Source organism: Priapulus caudatus, unplaced genomic scaffold (assembly GCF_000485595.1).
Source record: "Priapulus caudatus unplaced genomic scaffold, Priapulus_caudatus-5.0.1 Scaffold1068, whole genome shotgun sequence".
NCBI lineage: Eukaryota > Metazoa > Priapulida > Priapulimorpha > Priapulimorphida > Priapulidae > Priapulus > Priapulus caudatus.
Window position 1 is genome coordinate 35,427 of NW_014578129.1, and position 9,765 is coordinate 45,191.

Sequence of the window (9,765 nt, forward strand, 5' to 3'; positions counted from 1 at the left end):
TTATCTGCCACTTATGTGCTTCCACCACTCTTTAGCGTAGAATCAAGTAGAATCAGAGCACAATTATTATCATATTATGATTGTGAGCGAGTGTTTTTGTACGCCCACCTAATCAGAGTCTGTAGTGTTGTTCTGTACATGACTTACTCCGGATAGTGCTGCCGCCTGGTGTTACTGTAAGAAAGCTATGGGGGGGATTGAGGATAAACCCTTTGTTTGGATTTAAGGCGGGAAAGGAGGGGTGCCATCTTTGTCGCAGAGGGAATCTGGACAAGCGATTCTCGTGAGAGTGCAGATGTGGATTTATGACACGCAGGTGATGCTGAGCCGGTGTGTGTCGGGGCGGCGAACGTGGCCCTACCGGAGTAGTGTTCTGCAGGGGGTCGCCTGCACAGTCGTAACTACGTCGTTTGTGTGATGTGGTTACATGGTCGTTAGTGATCTTTTGGCTCGTTGTCAACTCAATAAACTCTTGAGTCACCATCATCCGAGTCTTGTGTTTGGGTGTGCGTGCACGAACAACGCCTCACATAAATTTGGTGTCAGAAGTGGGATGGCGGTTGGCTGAGTTGTTCATGTGACATAGTAGCAGGCCTCGCTTGTGAGGCCTAAGTACACGACCAAAGCGACCCCCGGCAGAGCTGAAGTGGGCGCCGAGTCTGACGTCGACAGAAGGCGCTGATCCTGACAAGATACGACCGTTGAGGGTACCACCATTGCAGGGAGTGGTGTGGACATCCGAGAAGCTAAGTGACGTGGAGAAGTCGAGAGCGGAATGAGTCCGGGGAAGTCAGCTGGGGACAGAGCGTCGGCGACGAGGACTGCAGAGGCGTCCCTGAGTAGCGTTCCTGAATGTGTTAATGTTTAAATGTACAGAGAGACTTTACATGCGGTAATTTGCACACAGTGTCATATTCACTGGTGTGGTAATTTGTACTGTGTTTTCTTGTGTTGTGCTCGTGCGGTAAGGGGCACGGTCTGCGAACTTGTTGAAGGGTACATGTGTTGTAAGCTGGCTTGTAGGATGAGTAGCTCTCTCCACTTCTCCCTCCACTGTAAGTGAGGAGGGCCCTTGTTGACTCCGTTTGGTGACTTTTTGCCCGGCATAACTGAGTGTGATTGGGTGAGTGATCTGTGTGATCCGGGTTGTTGCCGACGCTATGCCAGGGGAAGATGTGCAGGAGCGCCTGGCCCAGGCGGAGAAAGACCGTGCCGTGCTTGCAGCTTTGCAGCAGCAGTTGGAGCGCCGGGATGAGGAGGTGGAGCGGCAGCGCAGTGAGTCTGCAAAACTGCGACAGGACCTGGATGAGGCGCAGACCTGCTTTGAAGCGGTACGCAACCTGAAGACGTCTGTGGTCGTCGAACAGCGAGACCAACGCCTGGGGACCATCTCAGGCGCGGAGGGTTTCTCTGTTTGGATCGCGGATGCCCAGGCGGTGCTGGAGGGGTGGAATGTGCCCGAGTCTCAGCAGGCTAACTTTCTTATCAGCCGGGCTGGAGGGGGTGGCAAAGGAGGAGGTCAAGCTCACCCTGGACCCTTCCAAGCGCACACCAGCCAGCATTTACGCAGTACTACAGAGAACCTTTGGGAGGTCTATCTCTCTCAGGAAGGTCCTGGGGGAATTTTATGGGTGGACCCAAAAGAGTGGGGAGTCCCTGCTCGAGTTCTCCTTGGCGCTGCGCAGCCTCCAGCACAAGTCAGAGGGCGAGGTCGACAATGCGCACCTCCTTGAACAGTTTGCAGAGGGAGTCTTTGACCAAGGGGTGCAACGGAAACTGCGGAGTGCGCGCAGAGCAAAGCATGGGGATCTTACTGAGCTCCGGGAGTGGGCGGTAGGATGGCTGAGGGGCGACGCCAGGCCGAGAAGTGCCGGAGGTAAGGCGGTATCTGCCACTGTTGACTCACCCGAGGCATCGCGCCCGGCAGTACCAGAATGGAGGCGTGAGTTAGACGAGCTCAAGCAGATGGTATGGGAAGTGGCTGTCACCCGTAGCCAAGACAGAGATCGGGGAGCAGAAGCTCGAACTGGGCCCACCGACCCGAGGAGGGGCTACCAGTGCCACTGCACTGGTCACTTCAGGGCAGAGTCCCCTGAGAGGCGTCCCCAACGCAAAGGGAGGTGTTACGAGTGTGGCTCACCCAACCACTACCGAAACGACTGCCCTAAGCTGAGAAACCACTCCAGGAAGAAACCGGGAAACGACGACCCCCTACAGTGCTGAGCCGTGCGGTAGGAGAGGCCACTAATGGCTCGGGAATCACTAATCAAACCAGTTTTGAGGAGCGGGGCACCCTGCCCGGAGGCTGAGGTAAAGATCGGCAGTGTGGGAGTGAGGTGTTTGCTGAACAGCAGGTCTCAGGTGTCACTCATTACTGAGAGCTTCTTCAGGAGGCGGTTTGGCCTGGCGGGAGAGCTAGTTGATCTGCCGTGGCTTAGGGTTAAGGCGGCCAATGACCTGGAAGTTCCCTACTTGGGATACATCGAACTGGATGTCATGGCCTGTGGGCAGGTGTTTCCGCAGATGGGGGTTTTGGTGTCTCGCGACCCTACCTCACCTGAGGAAGGGAAGCGACTGGAGAGATTGCCGGGGATCATTGGTTGCAATATCCTGCAACGTGTGCCCTGTGAGATTGATAGAGCAGGGAAGTGGCGGAGTGGTGCTGGGTCTGTCTCTGAGAAGCGGAGTTGGATGCAGGCACTGAGCAGCGATGAGCAGGCTGTGGTCAGCAGTGCGCGTGCTGAAAGGACGCCGCCAGCTGCTTTTGTTCGTGTTCCCAGAGCTAGTGTAGTACGCCTTGCAGCTAGAAGCATCAGGGTGGTGTCTTTGATCACCTGGGGGGTGTGGCCAGCTATGAGGGCGTGGTGGAGCCATTGGGTGTAGATAGCGGCGGCTTGCCCAGGAATGTGATGCTGTTGCCCACCATGTGTCATGTCAGGGCGGGGCACGTGGAAGCGGCAATCGCTAATTTGAGCGAGGAGGAGGTTGTGTTGAACCCTAAATCAATGGTCGGTCAAGTCCGTGGAGCATCTGCGGTGAATAAAGTTGTAACGGTGAGGACTACGTCATCAGAGATAGTCTTGGGGGGTCAGGACGAGAACCGTGATGACGTCACTAAGTTGATGAGTCAGCTCGACGGTGGTGCTGCAGAGTTAAATGCGGTACAACGCGAAAAGCTGGAAGAGATGCTTCGGAGATACCGATCGGTATTTCTGATGGGAGATGAGGATCTGGGATACTGCAACCGGATCAAGCACACCATCAAGACAGAGGATGACGTCTCCATACGTCTCCCCCATCGGAGGATACCCCCGAATCTTCAGCCTGAGGTGAAGCGTCACCTGGAGGGTTGGGTGGAAAAGGGGATCATTTGCCCAAGTTCCAGCCCATACGCCTTCCAGCTGGTGATGGCAAGGAAGAAGGATCAGAGACTGAGGCTGTGTGTGGACTTCAGGCTCTTGAACAAGAAGACGCTGCGGGATGCGTACCCCCTACCCAGAGTGGAAGAGGCACTTGAGGCACTGAAAGGGGCGAAGTACTTCAGTTCGATGGATTTAGCATCGGGATACCTACAGTGTGCTATGGATGAAAAGGACATCCCGAAGACAGCATTCAGGGCAGGAACTGGGGGCCTGTGGGATCGCACCCGGATGCCCTTTGGCCTGGTGAATGCGGCGTCCACATTTCAGCGACTGATGGAGCTGTGCCTGGGCGACAAGGCATATGAGATACTGCTCCTGTACCAGGACGACATCATGGTTTATGCGGCCTCAGTTGATGACATGATTGAGCGGGTTGGCCTGGTGCTGCAGTGGTTGGAGTCCTTTGGCTTAAAGGTTAAGCCCAGTAAGTGCCACCTGTTCCGTCATGAGGCTGCATTCTTGGGTCACGTGGTGTCGAAGAAAGGTGTAGCTACGGATTCGGAGAAGATAAAGGCAGTCGCCAAGTGGGCAGTACTGACGAATGAGAGTGAACTAAGATCGTTAATGGGTCTGGCCTCGTAATACCGGAGGTTTGTGACCGGGTTTGCAGGTATCGCCGCCCCCTTCATGCCCTTATGGGGAAGCCGACGACGTCCAAGAAGAAGAAGAAGAGAGTACCAGTGCCGGGAAAAGATGGGCGGAGCTCCTCAGAGTGTTGGGATGAGAATTGTCAGATGGCGTTTGACAAGATCAAGGAGTTACTGACTACTGCGCCAATCTTGAGTTATCCGGACTTCAGTCTGCCCTAGGGTAGAGACCGATGCTAGCTTCAGAGGGCTCGGGGCTGTGTTGTCCCAGGAAGAGCAGGGAAAGCAGAGGGTGATCTGCTATGCAAGCAGGTCACTGAAGCCCGCGGAGCAGAATGACCAGAATTACAGCAGCACAAAGCTGGAGCTACTAGACTTGAAGTGGGCGGTGACCGACAAGTTAGGCAACCCAGCTGGCCCAGTTCAATTTCGAAGTGAAATACCGTTCAGGGCGATCCAACGCCAATGCAGATGCACTCAGCAGGAAGACCATCTACAGCGACGAGGTGTTTGCGGCATTAGTGCCGTGGGGGAACAGGGCGACACCCCTCCTGGTAGCACTGAAAAGCGCTGCATGTGATTACCAGCATGTGGTGAGAGATTCAGAGGTAGGCATAGGACCACGAGGTCCAGCGGTAACCCCCGCTACCTTCATTGGCACCCGAAGAGTTACAGAATCTCCAGAGGAAAGACTCGTCACTGGGGAGACTCGGGGCACTGTGGGACCAGAGACAGAGACCATCCAGGAGGCAGGTTGGGAGGGAATCCAAGGATGTGCGCAAGCTGTTGGGGCAGTGGAGACGCCTAGAAGAGAGAGGTGGAGTTCTGTACCGTTGTGTCCAGGGGGACGGGCAGCCACTAGAGCAGCTCCCTCTGCCTGAATGCTTGAAGAAGCAAGTTTTGGAACAACTTCATGATGCGGCAGGACACCAAGGTGTCGAGCGCACGCTTGCTCTGGTGCGGAAACGGTGCTACTGGCCGGGCATGGCAGTCCAGACGCACCACTGGTGTCGAGACTGTGAACGGTGCCAGATGGCTAAGGCACCAGCGCAGAAGGTGCGACCCATCATGGGAAGTTTGTTGGCGAAGAGGCCAATGAAAGTGTTGTCGGTCGACTTTACGACCCTATACCAGGCCAGCGATGGACGAGAAAATGTGCTGGTGATGACGGACGTCTTCACCAAGTTCGTCCAGGCGGTCCCCACCAGGGACCAGAAGGCAAGGACCGTGGCCAAGGTTTTGGTGAAGGACTGGTTTGTATGATACGGGGTAACAACGAGGATCCACAGTGATCAGGGGCGCAACTTCGAGAGTGCCCTGATCCGGGAGCTATGTGCCGTCTACGGTGTCGAAAAGTACCGCACTACGCCATACCACCCTCAAGGGAATGGCCAATGCGAGCGCTTCAACAGGACGATGCACGACCGGCTGAGGACGCTGATGCCGGAAAAGAAGAGGAGATGGCCGGAGCATCTGCCGGAGTTGGTGTATTCGTACAACGCAACGATACACTCCTCGACGGGTTATTCCCCGTACTTTCTCATGTTTGGGCAGGATCCGTGGTTGCCCATTGATTCCCTCCTGGGAGTCAATCAGGGGGACAACTGTGATGACACAGACGGTGTTGACGACTGGGTGGCTGGACACAGGCAGAGGCTTGATGAAGCTCTGGAGGCCAAGGAACAGCGGCTGGGGCATGAGGCTCTGCAGCTTCAACACCAAATGAAAAAGTCGAGGGACACTGACCTGCCAGTAGGGAGGAGTCTTCCTGAGAAACCGGTGTCAGGGGCAGAACAAGATCCAGGATATGTGGGATTCAACGCCCTATGTCGTCATCGCGAACTCAAACCCACAGCAGAATGTTTACGTGGTGCAGGCTGCTGACCGGGTGGGGCCAACCAAGGCGGTAAATCGTGTTGGCCTCTTGGATGGTAAGAGCACCGTCGAGGTCCCCGTTGCTGTAGCGGTGGCGCCTGACAATGACGCATGGTCGGATGAGGAACCACCGGTCGATTCACCGGAGGGAGAAACACGCCCACGGGGTAGGTGGGTCCGGTTGGGTATACCGGTGGCAGAAGCAGAGCACCCACGGGAAAAGGGAGTCCTTGCTCTTGAAAGTGTCGAAACGAAACCGGAGGGTGGCGAAGCTCCTGGGGAAGATAGGGGTGTCGGGGGCACTGACGAGTCTGAGTCAGGTGCTGGCTCGGAGAACGCTAGTGCCACGGGGGACACCACCGGTAGGGAAGGCCAAGGGCTAGAAGGGGAACAGGAGGCTGATGAAGCTCCTGAGGAACATGGGGGTGTGGGGGTCACTGACGAGTCTGAGTCAGGCAGTGACTCGGACGACACTTGTGCCACAGGGGACACCGCCAGGGAAGATGGTCAGGGGGTGGAAGACCCTGAGGAGGGGCCTGGGGGAGACAAACTTCACGATGGTGACGTGAATGACGGGAGAGAGGCGGGTTTGCATGACAGGGAGGACTCGACGCAGGACAGGCGTACCTCTCGCCCAAACGCAGGCACTCATGGGAATCCCCATCGCCTCCCAAAGTCGGTGGTGTGGACCCAAAAGGCTGCCGTGGTTGAATCGGCTGTGGTGCCGATGCAGTTTGGCGACCTGGCGCAAGCGGTTGCTAGTCTGGGTCAGGTGCTCCAGAACTCGTGGATGGCTGGTGTGAGTGGTCAGTTGACTAGGATGTTGACGATTTAAACTGGGGGGTGTGTGAGCGAGTGTTTTGGTACGCCCACTTATTCAGAGTCTGTAGTGTTGTTCTGTACATGACTTACTCCGTATAGTGCTGCCGCCTGGTGTTAGTGTAGGAAAGCTATGGGGGGGATTGAGGATAAACCCTTTGTTTGGATTTAAGGCGGGAAAGAAGGGGTGCCATCTTTGTCGCAGAAGGAATCTGGACAAGCGATTCTTGTGGGAGTGCAAATGTGGATTTAGGACACGCAGGTGATGCTGAGCCGGTGTGTGTCGGGGCGGTGAACGTGGCCCTACCGGAGTAGTGTTCTGCAGGGAGTCGCCTGCACAGTCTGGTAGAAAGTAGAATATACGCCTAGTGAGAGCCCGAAACGGGCATTACACAGAATAATAATGTAGTACAAATATCTATCGCTATAAAGTTCATAGATTCGAAAGTCTTCGTTTACTTTTTCTTTCATACTGTTAATTTGATTCTCTTTATGTTGAAGCATTCACAAGTTGTTTGCACAAGACTTCTCTACTCCTGTCTGTTGTCTACAACATTTCTCCACTGATCAAGAATATTACCACACCTCAGAGCACCTTTGCAGGTATCCTTATATCTCAACTTAGGACAACCAACAGATCTGGATCCATTTGCTAGCTCGCTGTATAAGAGTGCCTTTGCTGGTCTGTCATTATCCATTCTACAGATGTGGCCAAGCCAACGCAGACGACTTCTAACTAGCTTCAACTCGATGTCTTCAACACCCGCTCTGTTCAGGACCTCCTCGTTACTGATGTAATGATCCCATTTAATATGTCTGGTAGAAAGTAGAAGCAGAGCACGTAAATCACCGGAGCGCTTTACGCACGCGCAGAACGTGCACACACAGCGCACCGCAACGGCAGCGGTAAATAAAGATGGTTACGATCACGTGTCAACCCAGTGCGAACAGATGCTTCCTGGCCTCGTTCACAGTGCCCAGTCCACACGCTCTGCTATACAGCAATACTGTGAACCTCTGGATGGTTTGCAGGTCGTCTGATCTGGTAGCACTGGTGTTTTGACCAGACGGAAAAGCGATACTGTAAGTCGATCAAACGTGTTCCTAACGTCCCAGCACGTCTTCTTCCCGCGCCCAGAGAATGATGACACAGTGTCACACCCAGTGAAGCTGTGGAATAGTAGAAGAGCCGATGACTTTTGCTGTCCGAGATTAGATGAAATGGTATCGGCTCCGATGTACCGGAATGCCTTTCCTGTGCCAAAGGCGATCCACAGTTCTTCGATGTGTAGGGAGTTGACTACTGTCACTGCAAGTACTACAACATCAGTGTCCACTGTTCGAATGGTAACTTTTGTGTATCCCTGAACGACACAATAAGCCACGTGGATCATGATCCGAGTGTCTGCCTCCGCATGGGTGCATGGCTCGAGCTTGGACGTGTCCTTGTCGACTCGTGTGCATTTCACACCTGTTCCGAATGTTGACACTAGTTCCTTTCCATCTGGAGGTGTTTCCTCGCCAATGTGAACAGCCAGAAAGTTAAATAGCTCTTCCTTGTTGGTATCGACTTTAAGGAATGACGACCAGTTGGTTGGAAGTGGTGTAGTCTTCGTAACCCGTCTACGTTCTCCAGATCCTCTGCTTTCCCTCGTGCCCTGCTTCAGACTGTTATCAAGGTAACGATCCCACACTACGTCAAGGCGCTTCACTTTCTGCAGACGCCGTCGGATGTAGGGCATGAACACACGCTCTGCGTAGTCATTGAAGTTGGTCCTGACATCTTTAGGTGGGAGTAAGTGGCAGTAATGGCAGTACCATCCAGCATCAACCACTGGATCACAATTGGGACTACACGATCAGGTAATGTTGCCTGCAAGCAACCCACAAGGTCTGACTTTGTGCAGTGTCGCAGGCTTCCCATGTCTGAGAGTGATGGTGGGCAGGCCTGGTTTTTATGGGCAAAGAATTTGGTTAGATTGCCGCTGCGTGACTGACACGATATGTATAATCTCGAGAACAGAGCACAGTTTGCCTTTAGAGAGGCACCTGATGCTGGTTCTTTGGCTGTGTCTTCTTTGGTGCTGTTCCGAATAGTGGGAGATTGTTCTTTGATATTGTGTCAGTCAGTGGTTTCTTACACATGACAAGTCTCTCCTGTACAAATGTGTCATTTAGTTTTTGACCAAGTGCTTCTACAGTTTGTATGGTGTGAATCACTGCAGGGTCCATCACAATCTTTGTGTCCAAGGTGATTAGTTCTTTACCGTCATCAATGAATGGGTTGTTGCCCTGTAGTACTTCAGTCAGCATACATACATCTTTCCGGAACTCTGCTTGTACACCTCTCGACTGTTCGTGATGTTTCTCCGTCTGCTTATCACTGTGGTTACCAAATTCGTTTACCAGTCTGGTAATTTCCGGGCCAGCAATCATCCACCGAAGAAGGGCAGCTGGATTTTCGGTCAGACCCACGGCCCCTCCATCTCCCTTGATGGCTTCATTCAGCTGTTCGTGATTTTGATCCAATGCCATTGATGAGAAGGCATGTCCTGTTTTTTGCACTGCAAAATGACCTTGTGAAAACTGACGGTATACACTGGGATGTTTGGTCTTCAACTGTGTCATGTCTCGGATATGGACTGGTATCCATCTTGAGTAGTGTGTTCGGTCCATCGCAAAGAACCATGGGGCCAGCTTTCCCAGTGTCTCTACATACAGTTGGAAATTGCCAACTCTCAGTGATTTCACAAACTGCATGACCAGGAGCTCGAGTGAAAGTGTCATGCTCCAGTAGAGGAACTGTGGGTGGGCTTCTGACTGAGATTTGCACCATTCACCGAATGTTTGCTGGATATTGCCATCAGGGTGCAGGTCGAGGTACTCCTGGTACGCGGTTCTCTGAAGGAGGCTGAGACTAGCGGCCGTTACTTGGTGTGCCCATCTTGTCCGTGTAACATGGCGGCCCTCCAGCATGGCGTTTGCTCTACCCGATGTCGTTATGTTTGCGTCAACAAGGGCACTTGTCCATCCGCTGCCTGCAAGCCAATCACCAAGGACTT